Source organism: Herpailurus yagouaroundi, unplaced genomic scaffold, assembly GCF_014898765.1.
Source record: "Herpailurus yagouaroundi ecotype Mexico unplaced genomic scaffold, PumYag 198, whole genome shotgun sequence".
In the NCBI taxonomy this organism is placed as follows: domain Eukaryota; kingdom Metazoa; phylum Chordata; class Mammalia; order Carnivora; family Felidae; genus Herpailurus; species Herpailurus yagouaroundi.
In genome coordinates, this window is record NW_024412429.1 from 30085171 (window position 1) to 30099712 (window position 14542).

A 14542-nucleotide genomic window follows, 5' to 3' on the forward strand; every position below is an offset into this window, starting at 1 on the left:
CAATAACCTACCTCACGATTAGATGGCCTCCCAGGAGACTTACTATCAGGAAGTCATATCTGAAAAATGTCTGGTGTCTAGTTGTATCTCTCACTACAAATTAATGGGGATCTTGTGACCAAGCACACAAGTCATTAGTTTTTAAATCAGCTTTGTTTGTCTTAACACAACCTGGCAGTATATAGAGTCACCAACAACGTATGAACTGTGGCGAGGAAGAGGCTGGGGAGAGAAAGGGTTGCCTAGTTTCCAAGTGTGCAGCACTAACGGCTGTGCTCTACATCACCGTGTGCCATTTGACGCCGGCTCTGAGAAGCAAGCCAGTGGGCACCGTTCTCTTCCAGATGCAAAAGAAAAAAAAAAAAAGCCTTTCAGCTATAACAAGCTGGAGGGCCATGAAGCAGTGGTCAGCTGCACTGCAATTTGTTTCCAAGATGACAAAGAGCAGAAAGTACAAACAGGGTAAGGTTGGAGACCTCAGTCAGAGGCACTGGATGATCCCACTGTTGCTGGGAGCCTGAACTTGGTAGCGTAACTTCTTTGCTTGGAAGCCCTCAATCAAGCAGGACCTCTAAGGCTACAACTGTAATTTCAAACCACAAAAGAAAACAGAACCCTCTCAAACTTTTATTTTGCTGAGGAAGTGGATGATTTAAATAAGTCTGTTTGACACATGCCTATCTGACTTCCCAGTTCCCTTAGGTTTCTTGCAAGTCAGCCATAAAGCTATTCCCCACTTGTTCTGACAGGATTTATGCATTCTACATCTGGTATTCAGCAAGCATATTTTTCTTCCTTTTTCATTGAACTTCTGCCCATACACACATACAGGGTCTCATTTTAATAGCGGGATTATTCCCTGTATATTTAAATACACAGGAAACAGGAAATCATCTAAAAGAACACAGTGATCTCATGGTTATATCACTTTTCCCCACAAGCCCATTTGGAATCAGAGACAAAGACAAGATTCTGGGGCTTATAGCTTCAGAGTTTCTCAACCTGAGAGACTGACTGACCTTAAGTTCCCTCTTCTGGTTCTTAACAAAGTACAAATTAAGAAAATGAAATAGCACATTTATTCCAAGATACAGGAAAGAAAAGAATTTTTTTTTCCAAGATAAATCTGTATTCAGGTCTCAGAAATGTAAAAGGGCATTTGGTTAGCTGGCTAAAGCAGGGGTCAGAGGATCCAGGGAAAGCCCTCTACTGTGGAATCAGGAAAGGTCTCTGTACATTCAAACATGGCTCACAGTTTGCCCTGGGTTTTCTGAAAGATGTATTTGGAATGGAGAAACTTGTATTTATTGAGCACTAACATGTCTTGACCATTTAATCCTCACAAAACCCACATGAGATAGGTATTTTAGCCTCATATTACAGATGAGGAAGCTGAACCCGGACTCCTAAAGAGACTCAGCGTATTGCAAAGGAGAGCATTTCTCCCAGTTAGAAATTCTTTCTATGGCGTAAGTTTTCCCGAGATGCTTCACACTGCAGCCTTGGGGAAGGGCTTAAGAACATGATCTTGTTACAACACCCTGGGAATGGAACTTCCCACATCCCATTTCCAACTGTACCCGATTAGGGACCAAAATTGCTCCATGTGATGGCTCTGAGAAATGGCAGCTCTAGAAGTCCTTTCTCCATCAAAGAACAAAGAAATTAGGTTCTGTATACTTCAATGTATTCTATTTTTTAAGCATTGGTATCTCTTTCTACTACCTATGTCAGCTCTCTGTTAACTTGAGTGTTTGATTAATCCGAGTATTTTCTTTCCCAAACATGCCAGAAAATGAAGCATTTGTGAAAGCAGGATACTCTTATTCAGCCCCTGGAACAACTACCCCACTCCCAACTCTTCAGGAATGCCAATGTCTTCCCTCACCTTGTTTGCATCAGACATTTTGCTAGTTCCTACCTCACTTCCTTTTCTGTTGAATGTTCTCCTTATCCATGCATCTGAAACTATCACCATCAAATCTGATTCAAATCCTCCTCAAAGTCTCCATTCTTGGCCCCATGTGGATTTTAACTCCTTAAACATGCTCTCTAACCCAGTCTATATGATCTTGGAACTACATTACTCTGCACCTATTCTCAACGCTTTGTAACTAACCTTTAGTCATTTTCCCTATAACACTGTCTCCCTAACCTTTGCAGAGTGGAACAGCATCTCTTATTATTTTGAATCTTGAAATAGGGTGTGTCTAAACTCACATACATCCAGTGGAGTGCTGAAGCTGTGTTAGGCCCGCACTCAAGAGCCCCTTGTATATATTATGCTGCATATCTCTTCCTGACTTAGTTTTCAGTAATACCATGTTGGTATGAAATTTGACCGTTGTGGGGGTATTTATATCTCAGAAATTAGCAACAAATCAAAACTTTGTTTTCCTCCTTTGGAGAACCAGTTTACCAGTACAATGTCCTTGCTATTCAAAGTGTGATTCAGAGACCAGCAGAATCACCATCACTTGGGAGCTTGTTAGAAATATGGAACCCAGCATCTCACCTCCAGCCTCCCAGATTTTTGCATTTTTTTAAACAAGACCCTCTGGCGATTTGCTTGCCTATTAAAAAGTGAGACAAGGAACTTCTAAAATCACCTCTTAAAATCTAGAATTGACTCATTTTACAAAGACCAAGTTCAATACATTTTTGACATTAATGGAAATCCACAGTGTGAAACTGTTTCAATTCTCAGGGCCATTTGCCAAGAGCCAAGATGTATTTGTCCTATTTACATAGTATTGCTGTAAAATTCTGAATAATTTGTTTTTAAAAGTTTGAAATGGGACAATGTCCAATAGCTGGAAGAAACTTGGATTTTTAATACTAAATTAAGGGCACACCAAACTAATAATGGAAATTAAAAAGATTTTTGGAAGTGGAAAATGGCAAAGATCTAGGAAAGGGCATGGAGAATCTTTTCTTCTTTTTACATGCAACTTTGATGAACTTATGTTGCCTAACGTATGCATACATCAAAGAAATTTTGAAACCATGAACTAATATTAATAAAGCAGCTGCATCATCCTTTACAAACGGCTTCTCCAGTACATTAGTAGTCGTGCAAAAATCCTGGGTAGAATTCTGCATAAAATATTAAGGATAAGCCTAAAAGCACACATGAAACTTACAACGCCAAATTCCAATATATATTGTAACATAAGTTTCTGAAAAGCTGCATCCGTTGAATATTTGCAAAAGAAGTCTATATGATTGACAAAGCACAAACTTTAGGGTCAAGTTGCTTGAGTTTAAATCCCAGCTCTGCCACTTACTAGCTGTGGGATCCTAGGAAAGTTACTCTGTACCTCAGTTCCTTACCTGTAAAATAGAAGTATAAGAATATTACCTATCTCATTGCATCTGGCAGTTGCAGCAACCACACCCATTGGTCACTGTGGTTAAGCTTACTGACTCTGGAGCCAGACTGGCTCATTTGAATCTTGGCCCTAACCCTAAGTGTGTGCTCTTGGGCAAGTTCCCTCATCTTTAAAATGAGGAAAGAATAAATAAGTCAATTTATGTACAAGGCTTAGAAGAGCCCCTGGCCAAAGTAAGGGCTATGTAAGTATATTACCAGGCAGTTCTATTTAATTTTTTTTTTTTTTTAGATTTTTAACAATATTTATCTATCATCAAACAAACCAGCTTGGGTTAGAGGTTAAAAAGATATATATGTTTACATCTCTGCAGTTTCAAATATCAGCTAAAACAAACAAACAAACAAACCCCCACAAATTCAGAAATGTTTTAGGTAAATTTGTGAGAGTATTACAGCTTAAGCCACTGGTTCTCAATGTTTAAGGGGAACAGAATCTGCCACCCCAAAATATGTCTCTTGGCATAAGGACTGTTTTAGGCTGAGTATTTTTAAGAAAGAGCAGACATAGCAGAAGCTCTGAAAATAGTAGAAGTTATCATTTTGTAAGAAGCATTTTCATTTATAAGGGGAATCTCTATTTGTAAGAGATTCTATTTGTCTCCCTCTCTGTACCAAAAGGATGGTAAATCTAAATCTTTAGAAACTTACCAGGGCAGAAAGCAACAATATAAATCAGCATAACCATCTTACCCTTGCTTCTTGCCATCCACCCCCACCCTTGCCCTTCCATAATTGGTCTTCCCATCCAACTCCTACAACCTCCAACATCTTTCTTTTGTCTTTAGCTAAAGATGTTATTTTAACAGTGGCTTCAGCCATTTCAGAGAGTTATTCAGTTTTCTTGGACATCTCCCATATACACAGAAGGTATAAATGTTATTAAACTTTTGTTTTTCCCTCTTAATTTCTTTTTTTTTTTAAGTTTCTCGGTTTATTTTGAGAGAGACATAGACAGCATTAGTAGGGGAGGAGCAGAGAGAGAGAAACGAGAGAATCCCAAGCAGGCTCCATGCTGCCAGAGAACCTGATGTAGGGCTCAGAGTCACGAAGCTCTGAGACCATGACCTGAGCTGAAACCAAGAGTCGGATGCTTAACCAACGGAGCCACCCAGGTACCCCAATGTCTTTTGATTGCACAGGCGTGTCAGATTAAAAGGCTCAAGAGAAAATTTTTTTTCTTCCCATACTATATCTTCTGGGGAAATTTAATGAACATTGATGACTGGGTCACAACTCCAGAGAATCTTTTATTTTTTGTGTGTTTATTTTTGAGAGAGAGAGTGTGTGTGTAAGCACAAGCAGGGGAGGGGCAGAGAGAGGGGGGACAGAAGGTCTGAGGAGGGCTCTGTGCTGACACTAGAGAGCCTGATGCCAGGCTTTAGCTCAGGAACTGCGAGATCACGACCTGAGGTAAAGTCAGACACATAACTGAGCCACCCAGGTGCTCCACCTCTAGAGGTTCTGATGTAATTGGTCTGTGTTGTGGCCCAGGCATCAGGAGTCCTAAAATCTCACAGGGGATTTTAAATATGCAACCAGGACTGAGAAACACTGGTCCAAGGACATGATTAAGCAAATGTCAGAAGCAGATGGACAAAATGGTATGGATTTCATGTGGTCATTGATCTTTTTCGTTACTAGGGCTGGCCTGCTAGCTCTGGAAGCCTCAAATCTTGATGAGGGTAGGCATATTCAAGGCCAATCAGCTTGGGGGGTGCAGGAGAGGAGGTCATTACCTTCCAAAGCTTGGACTCACCAGAGACTAATTCGACTTTAAAATCAATTAATTATTTACAATAGTACTATCTCTTTCCAGCAGGAATACCTACTTGGGAAATGAAATTAATTATCAGAGAACTGTTTGACAAGGCTATGAAATCAGAAAAGGGTCTAGGAACCTGAAGGAGGGGCATGACCCGAAAGCAGTAATAAACTAGATTCTAGATTCTAAACCAATGGTTCTCAAACTTTGCTGTATATTAGCATCACCTTGCCTGGGCCATACTTCAGACCAACTAAGTCAGCATCACTGGGGTTTCAGGGTATCAGTACTTTTTAAAAATTTTACAAATGACTCCAATGGGCATCCATATTTGAATATCAAGGATATTATTATACTTCTCACAATGCTCCTAAATTCATCTTTTCAATGCTTTAGTTCATCTGACAATGTTTAAATTTACATTAAAAGTACTTGATATAAAAAATGTGTTAATATGCTCTAATTCACCCCCACTCAAATATCTACATGCTCCTTTTTTTATACAGATTCTTCCAGATGAGAATGTAATTAATTATTGGATTTATATAATCTATTAACCATGGGTATTCCAACATCAGAGTTGTGGGAAATATTAGTTCATGCCTGATTTTTAGAAGACAGGAGTTATTTGGAATTAATTTGCATTTATAGTATCAATCTTTGTAAAACTACTGAGAAAAAGTGAAGTAAGTTCAAGGTTTTGTGATTCCTTTTATGACACCATATTGGAACTACAAATGATCAGCAAATTGACATGAACAATTAGCAGTGCGTCTTGTCACCTAATTAAAATGAAAATGCTCTTTCCTTTGAAGAATCAGTAGAGAAAGGAGAGCTTCTGCATCTCTCTTATGTTCATTGTCAAGTGCAGTGAATTGAAAATAATAGGTACTCAGTAATGCTTTCAGGATGAAATTGCCTTAAAACCTTTTCTTCTAAGACTAAAGCGATATTGGCAAAGCAGGTCTATTGTTGTTATGACTTGGGTTTTGCTCCTTAAGTACATCACAAATGTTATATGACATAGTTGAGTAATGTCAAGAATGAGCTTTTGGAATCCAGTTTTAGAGTGTCCCATGTTATCTAAAGAAGAGTATTTCCTTTGCTCCACTTCAATGTTGTTGATTAAACTCTCAGAAAGTATCAGAAATATCACCCTCTAAAGTCACCACCTCTACTACCTGGCTTTTCCATTTTTTGCCTCTCATCTACCCACTAGAGATTTTTTGGTTTAAGAGAATTTAGGCAAATGCTGAAGTAGTCACTGTGATCAGAGTTCCATTATCATAATGGTCTGCCCATTATAAATTTGAATATTTAGCCTCCCACTAAGATTAGGAAATTCAGACAAAAGATTTCTTCAACTTGATTGGGAATTTGAGGCAAAATGACTACTCTCAGTTATTTATGATTTTTGTGAAAATACATATAATTTTGGAAATTATGAAGAGAATAGTGGGTTCTCATTTTTCCACCCTTCTTATTCCATAATTTCTTTCTTGTGAATTTGTCTGGCATTATCAAACAAATAAATGGCCTTCATGAGCACTGATCTTCAACTGCAAATGAATGAATAAATGAATGAATGAATGAATGAATAAAGTAATAAATTGATTTTATGTATATTGTGTTTATTACATTATGTTCTGCTATATTTACCTTAAATCTTATATAAACCATACTTTTTAAATATTAATAACATGTTTTATTCAGCTTAACATATCCAAAGTATTATCTCTTTAATCACATTCAATATAAAAATTGAGATATTTTACATTCCTTTTTTAGACTAATTCGTTGAAATCTAGCACATATCAATTCAGACTAACCATTTTTCAAGTGCTCAGGAGTTTCATGTAGCTAGTGACTACCATAATAGACAGTGTAGCCTTAGACTATTTGGTACCTAGCCTTTGGGTCTCAGCTTATTCTTACCCTCCTCCCAGAATATACTGCTTCCTGTTTTTCCATGCTACTTATGAGGTGCCTCTTCTCTCTCTTCACTAGGGAAGATCCCTATGTATAGAACTGAGGGCAGGGACTTTGTCTCCTTTCGTCCTTACATTTCTACTATTGCATCAGTAGCTACCAGATACATATTGGCTGAACAAATGATCCAAGTTCACACAGTTATTGCAAAGCTTGAATAATAATGTCATGTGTGGCCTCCTACCATAGATCTTTTTCCATGGTTGACACCCATTAAGATCATTGGTCATGGAATATTTATTATTAACTGACTACTTAAAAAATCAGTATTTTTTCAAACATTTCTCCTCACTAACATCAGTATTTAATCCTAACTATTGAGTCAGTATATAGAGAAGGTCTGCCTTTTGCTGATTGTTGCAGGCAACTCAATGCAAATTCAGTCCAATATAAATGAATCACAGAAAGAAGTTTTATGTCTTGCAGAAAATGCAGGATTTCATGTACTGAAAGCCACTGACCACTTAGGATCTGGCAGGTTTAGTCAGGTCAGTTAACTGTAGAAAAAAAAATCAGCAAGGATTAAGATACAAATGGTTTTGTTTGTTTGTTTGTTTATTTTAGAGAGAGTGTGTGTGCAAGCAGGGGAGAGGGGAAGAGGGAAAGAGAGAATCTCAAGCAGGCTCCATGCTCAGTGCAGAGCCCAACATGGGGCTCAATCCCATGACCCTGGGATCATGACCTGAGCTGAAAACAGGAGTTGGATGCTCAACAGACTGAGCCACCTAGGTGCCCTAAGACACAATGTTTCTTAAAAATGATTTAAGGCCCTCACAGCGTACAGAAAGGATTCTTTGTAATGTGAAATCCAACATGAAGTGAAGGGTGTTGATTATGCTGCCATATCATTTTAAAATAATTATGCTTACTGCTTTGTTCAAATGACCAGTGTGTAGTTGTGATTAGAACCTATATTTTAAATATGAGAAACTTTACGAATTTCAATTTCATTTTTAAGTATAGCCCCAATCAAAAACATGTTTTAATCTATAGTTTACTCTGAAATTTTGTCCCATGTTTTTAAAAATTAAATTCACTTTAAATGGCCTTTATCTTAGTACTAATTATTCTCAGCTAACAAGGGTGACTGGTTTGCAGGTGGCTTTCTCTAGGCCCAGAAGATGGGACTGGAGGCCTTGGCTAAAGTCAGAGTCACATCCAGGGTGGTTACCAAGCACTTTCTCTGCTCCTTCTCTCCATAGGCTGTGAATGACATGAACAGGAAAGAAGTGAGCAGATAGCGGCTCCATGTGGGCCAGACCCAAAAGTCGGCGGAGCTGCAGAATGAGCTGAAGCTCAGGGTCAAGCAGATGAAGCAGTTACCAGGGAGAGTCAGGCCTGTATGTATGGAGGGCCTTGAACATGAATCCTTTCTCTAGAGACCTCACTTCGGAACTTGGCTCAGGGTAGGAATCAAATAAGCCCTGGGATGTTCTCTGCTGTCTTAGTAATAATGGAGAAACCAGACACAAACCAACTGCCTGAGACTTTTTAAGACTTTAATTTTTAGAGCAGTTTTAGATTCATAGTAAAGTTAAGACGAAGGTACAGAGATTTCTCATAGACTCCTTGCTCCCATAGCTTCCCCCATTGTCAACATCCCCACCAGAGTGATAGATATATTTGTTACAGTTGATAAATCTACACTGACATCTTCTTATTACCGAAAGACCACAGTTTAGATTAGCGTTCACTCTTAGTATTGTACATTCTATGGATTTGGCCTAATGTCTAATGACATGTCTCATCATTATGGTATCATACAGTATTTTCACTGACCTAAAAATTCTCTGTGTTCTGCCTATTCATTCCTACTCTACTCCTACCCCTAAGCCCTGGCAGCTACTGATCTTTTTACTGTCACCGCAGTTTTGCTTTTTCCAGAAGGTCTATAGTTGGAATCATAGAGTACACAGCCTTTCCAGCTTGCCTTCTTTCACTTAGTAATATGCATTTAAGTTTCCTTCATGTCTTGTCATGGCTTGAGAGTTCATTTCTTTTTAGCTGAATAATATTTCATTGTCTGGATGCATTACAGTTTATTTACTCATTTTCCTATTGAAGGACATTGTGGTTGCTTCCAAGTTTTGGCAATTATGAAGAAAGCTGCTATAAACATACATCTGTAGCTTTTTTGTTTTGAACGTAAGTTTTCAACTCTTTTGGGTAAATAACATGGAGAATGATTGTTGGATCTTACAGTAAGAGTATGTTTTGTCTTGTAAGAAACTGCCAAAGTGTCTTCCAAAGGGACTGTGACAAACATATATATTCAATAAAATATAATGCATCAGGCTCATTGAAAGCAATCAAATTCAGAAACTTGGGGCAGAAAGGGAAGGTAGAAAGTGAAAACCCAGAAATCTGTACTTTTATAAGCTCCCTAAGGTAAGTTTAGTTCATCAAAAGTTGAGAAACTTTGTTAAAATGAAGTATCCTGCTTATTTTGTCTAAGAGTTTGAATAGAGCACTAGTGGTCCCAACATCCTGAATTTTTCCATCATCATTGTATATTTGTATTCATAGGGATCAAATAGTTGCTTCTTTTCTTAATATACTTTAGACAAGCCTATATTTTCCATTTGGAGTAGAATTATAAATAACAGCAACAGAAAGTTGGAAGGAAGCTTAAAATAGCAAGAATTTATCTCATCCCCCACCATCCCATCTTGAGGAGTACAGGTGAAAAAAATTTAAGGACCTCTAGAGAAGTTCTCAAGACCTTTCCAGTAATATATTCTGTAGCTGAGATAATTTAATTTAAAACCGTTTATTTGTGTTAACCTCATTTCTTTTTTTCTTATCCAAAATTCTCTGAGTTTAAAATATTATTTTAAACAAACATAAAAGCCAATACCTAGGCCTTTATTGAAGACAGGGGAAGAGAGCATTGACCATATCCTTCCTTTAAACAAATCTGCTCTAAATATTAAAATATAAGCTTTTCAGAAGTCATAGTTTCCTTAGCATACAGCTAAGGGGGGAGTATTGCATACAGGGGTTCCAGGCATAAAAAACACACAGCATAATTTGTGGCGTGCCCCCAGAGAGCCAACAACAGGCTCTTAGCTTGCGAGAAAACAAGTTGGATTAGAGTGTGGGGTAAAGAAAGCATAAAGTATACAGGTATGATGGGCCAGCTGATGTTGGATTTTTAATTTACATTTAATCCATATTGGATATGTCCACTTTCAGATGGTAGCTGGCATCGATTCTTTTAAACCCAAGATTAATGGTGATAATGGAGTTTCCAGAGAGACTTAGAGGAAATGTATAATCAAACCATGACACAATAGGAAGGAGTGAGTTTAGATTGCAACAAGTGGTAATGAGTTAACCAACACTGCCATTTTCCCCTCTAATCTCAATAAAATATAAATTCTCCAAGAGAACCCTAAACAAATATGTCTTCTAAAGTAGCAACATGAATAGGAAGCCAGTAGGAATTCCTCAGTAGTTGAAGACTACTTTGTGACATGGGTAAGTTCATTAATCCTTCTGTATCTTAGTTTTTCCCATTTGCAAATGGAGGATAATAATTATAGTGACATCACAGGGTTATTTACGTATTGAATGAAATATTTGTGAAATATAAGAATATAGCTTGACATAAGGCAATTATACAATAAATGTTAGCTATTATTTTTATTAATATGATATCATCCAGTAGGTTATAAAAATAAGGCTGGAACTAAAATATTGTGTTTTACCCACAAAGTATTAGGGCATTTGGGAAATGCCCAAAGTACTTGAATTTAGAGTTAAAAGTCATTTACATACACTTATGACTAGAAAGGACTTAACCTTACCTGAATTTTATTTTCTTTCTAGACTCTGTTACTATAAAAAGACATCCCTTAAATTTCTACCAAATTACACATCCAGGACTCTTTAGAACAGTGTGTTTATTTTTAATTTGAAGGTGCCCTTGGGTGTTCCCATGTTCATAGGCAAAGCCAAAGACCTCAAAAGTGTTCAAGGCTTGATTGGCCTGTTCGTGTTGGAATGTAATTTGCATCCCATACCTTCCTGAGCTCCTATGAGCTGGAACTCAGAAACATTTCCCTGTGAAAGTAACTCAGAATCAGCTGCTTGTTAGTTCATTTACTCAGGACCAAATTCTAAACAGAAAAAAGGTAGCCAATTTTCCCAACTGGTTTAAGGAAGCTTCTTTTGTTGGCACAAACACATTCCTTTCAGATTTTATCTATCATATTAATTTTATACTCCTTGAAATAAAAATTTCTGTTCTCCTTCAGTAACCTAGGACCTTGTATGAAATCTCTCTGGCCTTATAAATTCAGGAATCCAGAATAAAATGCTTAAGCATAAAACAAACGAACAAAAAAGGAATACAAAAAATCTTATTTACCTGGACGCTTGAATCCTTTTACATTTAATCTAAATTACAAATTTTAATCCAAAATACTGTAAAAGTATTCTTATTCCAGTATATCTTTTATTTCAGTCATTCTTCTACTAGGAAGTATTTATTTGAATTCCCAGTTATATATATACATCATATGAAATATTTATATATATATACATATATGTATCATATGAGATATATATATATATATATATACACATATGTGTATATATATGTATATATATACATACATATATATATATATATATATATATATTTCATTATGGAAAAATCCAAGAAGCTTAAGAAATAGCCCAAAATGTCAAAAATTTTATAATCTCACTAGAATACAAATAATAGCCAGAAAGCAATTTTAAATAAATATGATTAAGTATTAAATGGATGTCAAAGGCGTTCAGATAAGGAACTACTTAGGGGTTAATTTGGTCCCTGGAGGAAAAAAAGCACAGAAGAGTTTACCTTCAGCAAGCCCCTCAAATCCTGGAAGGTTAGAAGAAATTCTCAACGGGCAGAGATAATTTGAGAGATTATTCAAAGTAGAAAGAACAATAGAAACAAAACAGTAAATATTTGGATACTCAAAAATAGTAGACAGTTTTCCAATCAATTGAACATAACATTTCTAAACATATAGAAATAAAAACAAGTATTTTTAAATATTAAATATATAGTAGAACTCAAAAGTGAAAAAGGATGCTACAAACATCAAGGGAATACAGGTGTCAAAGCCTGTTGCCTTCATGGCCATTCAAGGCCAGAACACATGCACTGGAAAACACATGCACTGCAGGAATCAGAACTGGGCTCCCTGTGCAAAATCAACGGAAACATCTCAGTGCACAAACCATGAAGGATCCCGAACATCTCTGCTGGAAATGAGCCAACAGCCCCACCCTGTGGGTAAAATAGAATCTTCTAGGGATATTATAACCCCAAGACTAAGCTTTCATGGGAATAAGAACCGAATTCTCATTACCAGTGTATCTGATAATACCAGGCTGAAAAACTAACACAAAAAATAATTCAGAATGAGTATGTTTTGAAAGTACTGACAGACACAACAGTGGACATCACCCCAGGGTGGTTATCTGGATCTCTAGAAAAGATAATTCTCTCTGAAGAAAATCCACAAACTAAAACCTTAAAACAAAATAGGACATTCAACATGAAAGTTCACAAGACATGAGGAACTAGCAATAATAGAAAAATATGAAAGGAAGTTTATAATAAGTATGTTTAAAATATAAAGGAAGAAGGGCACCTGGGTAGTTCAATCGGTTAAATGTCTGACTCTTGATTTGGGCTCAGGTGGTAATCTCATGGTAAGTGAGATTGAACCTAGTCAGGCTCTGTGCTGATAGTGCACAGCCTGCTTGGGCTTCTCTGTCTCTCTCTCTCTCTCTCTCTCTCTCTCTCTCTCTCTCTCTCTCTGTCTCTCTCTCTCTCTCTCTCTGCCCCTCCCCTGCTCACTCTTTCTCTCAAAATAAATAAATAAACTTAAAAAAATAATAAAATAAAATATAAAGAAAGAATTTGCACCTGTAAAATAAAAACAGGAAGTTATGACACAAATTCTAAAGCCAAATAAAAATATAGTCATTAATTTTCTTAAATTTCAGCAAATTGATTATACAGAAGACAAGTCATACTTGAAGATGAATTCAACGATAGAATATCTCTATAGCAATGGAGGATATAAAGAAGTCAGGAATCATAGACTACATACCTGCCTCACAGCACATCCAAAGGTGTGAACCAATAGTGGACAGACAATATTCTAAGATGTAATAATGGAGAAAATTCCAGAAATAAGAAGATATAAAACTTCAGATTTAAAATATCCAAGAATCAAATAGAATAAATAGAAATATAAGGAGAAAAGAACTAAGCGAGGCCAAAAAAACTTGCATCAAAAAGTAGTGAGAAATGTGGTTGAAAAAGACACTTGGTGTCAGACTACAGAAGATCTGGAAATTAGTCTAATGAGTTTCAACTCTGTCTTATAGAAAATGGGCACTATTAAATTTGTGGCTGGGCTGCTACAGAAAAAAGAGTAATGTTTTAGGACATTTGAAACAGGAAGACTACAGTAATATTTTCCATTAAAGAAGAACTCTGTATCCAAATTTTTGTTTTATATCATTTTTATTTATATTTTATTTTTAATGTTTTTACTTATTTATTTTTGAGACAGAGATTGCAAGTGGGGGAGGCACAGAGAGAGAAGGAGACAGAGAAACCAAAGCAGGCTCCATGCTGTCAGTGCCTGATGCAGGGCTCCACCTCACAAACTGTGAGATCAAGACTGAACCTAAGTCAGACGCTTAACCAACTGACCCACCCTAGCACCCCTATTTATATAAAGATAAATATTTATATTTTGAAGAGTCAAAAAAATCTTTCCTAATATTCAAAAATGTCATTTTCAAATTTATATTTACAAGGCTACTGAATTCCACAGGTGTAAAAAACACAAAAAAAGGAGACAAAATACAAATGAAACCTTAAGGTGTCCTTTAGTCTGGGTTCATTGACCAAATATTTTCAAGTGAATCAAACAGATAGAAATCAATCGCTTTTGACCATCTCCACAAAGGGAGATTCATAAACCTGTTAACAACAAAGTTGAGGGCCAGGTACAGGGCCAAGTCTGAGGCAACTGAATTGATGAGCCAGTCCCTTTCCCGAAGGTGCTTGCCCACTGAGGAGACCAACACAGTCACTGATAAAATAATGTGGGGTGGCTGCTCTCAGAGAAGTAGGCATTTTGGGGTGCCTGGGTGGCTAGGTTGGTTAAAGGTCTGACTTCGGCTCAGGTCATGATCTCATGGTTTGTGAGTTCAAGCCCCACGTCGGATTCTGTGCTGGCAGCTCAGAGCCCGGAGCCTGCTTTGGATTATATGTCTCTGTCTCTGTCTCTGTCTCTCTCTCTCTCTTTCAAAAATATATAAACATTAAAAAATATTTAAAAAAAAAAAAGAGAGAGAAGTACCCATTTGGTTGCTAC

General features: G+C 36.9%; 1 pseudogene; it reads left to right on the forward strand.

Moving 5' to 3' along the window:
- Positions 1-200: 200 nt before the first annotated feature.
- The window catches only part of LOC121013098 (forkhead box protein K2-like), a 127957-nt pseudogene continuing 113615 nt past the window's right edge, over positions 201-14542 (forward strand).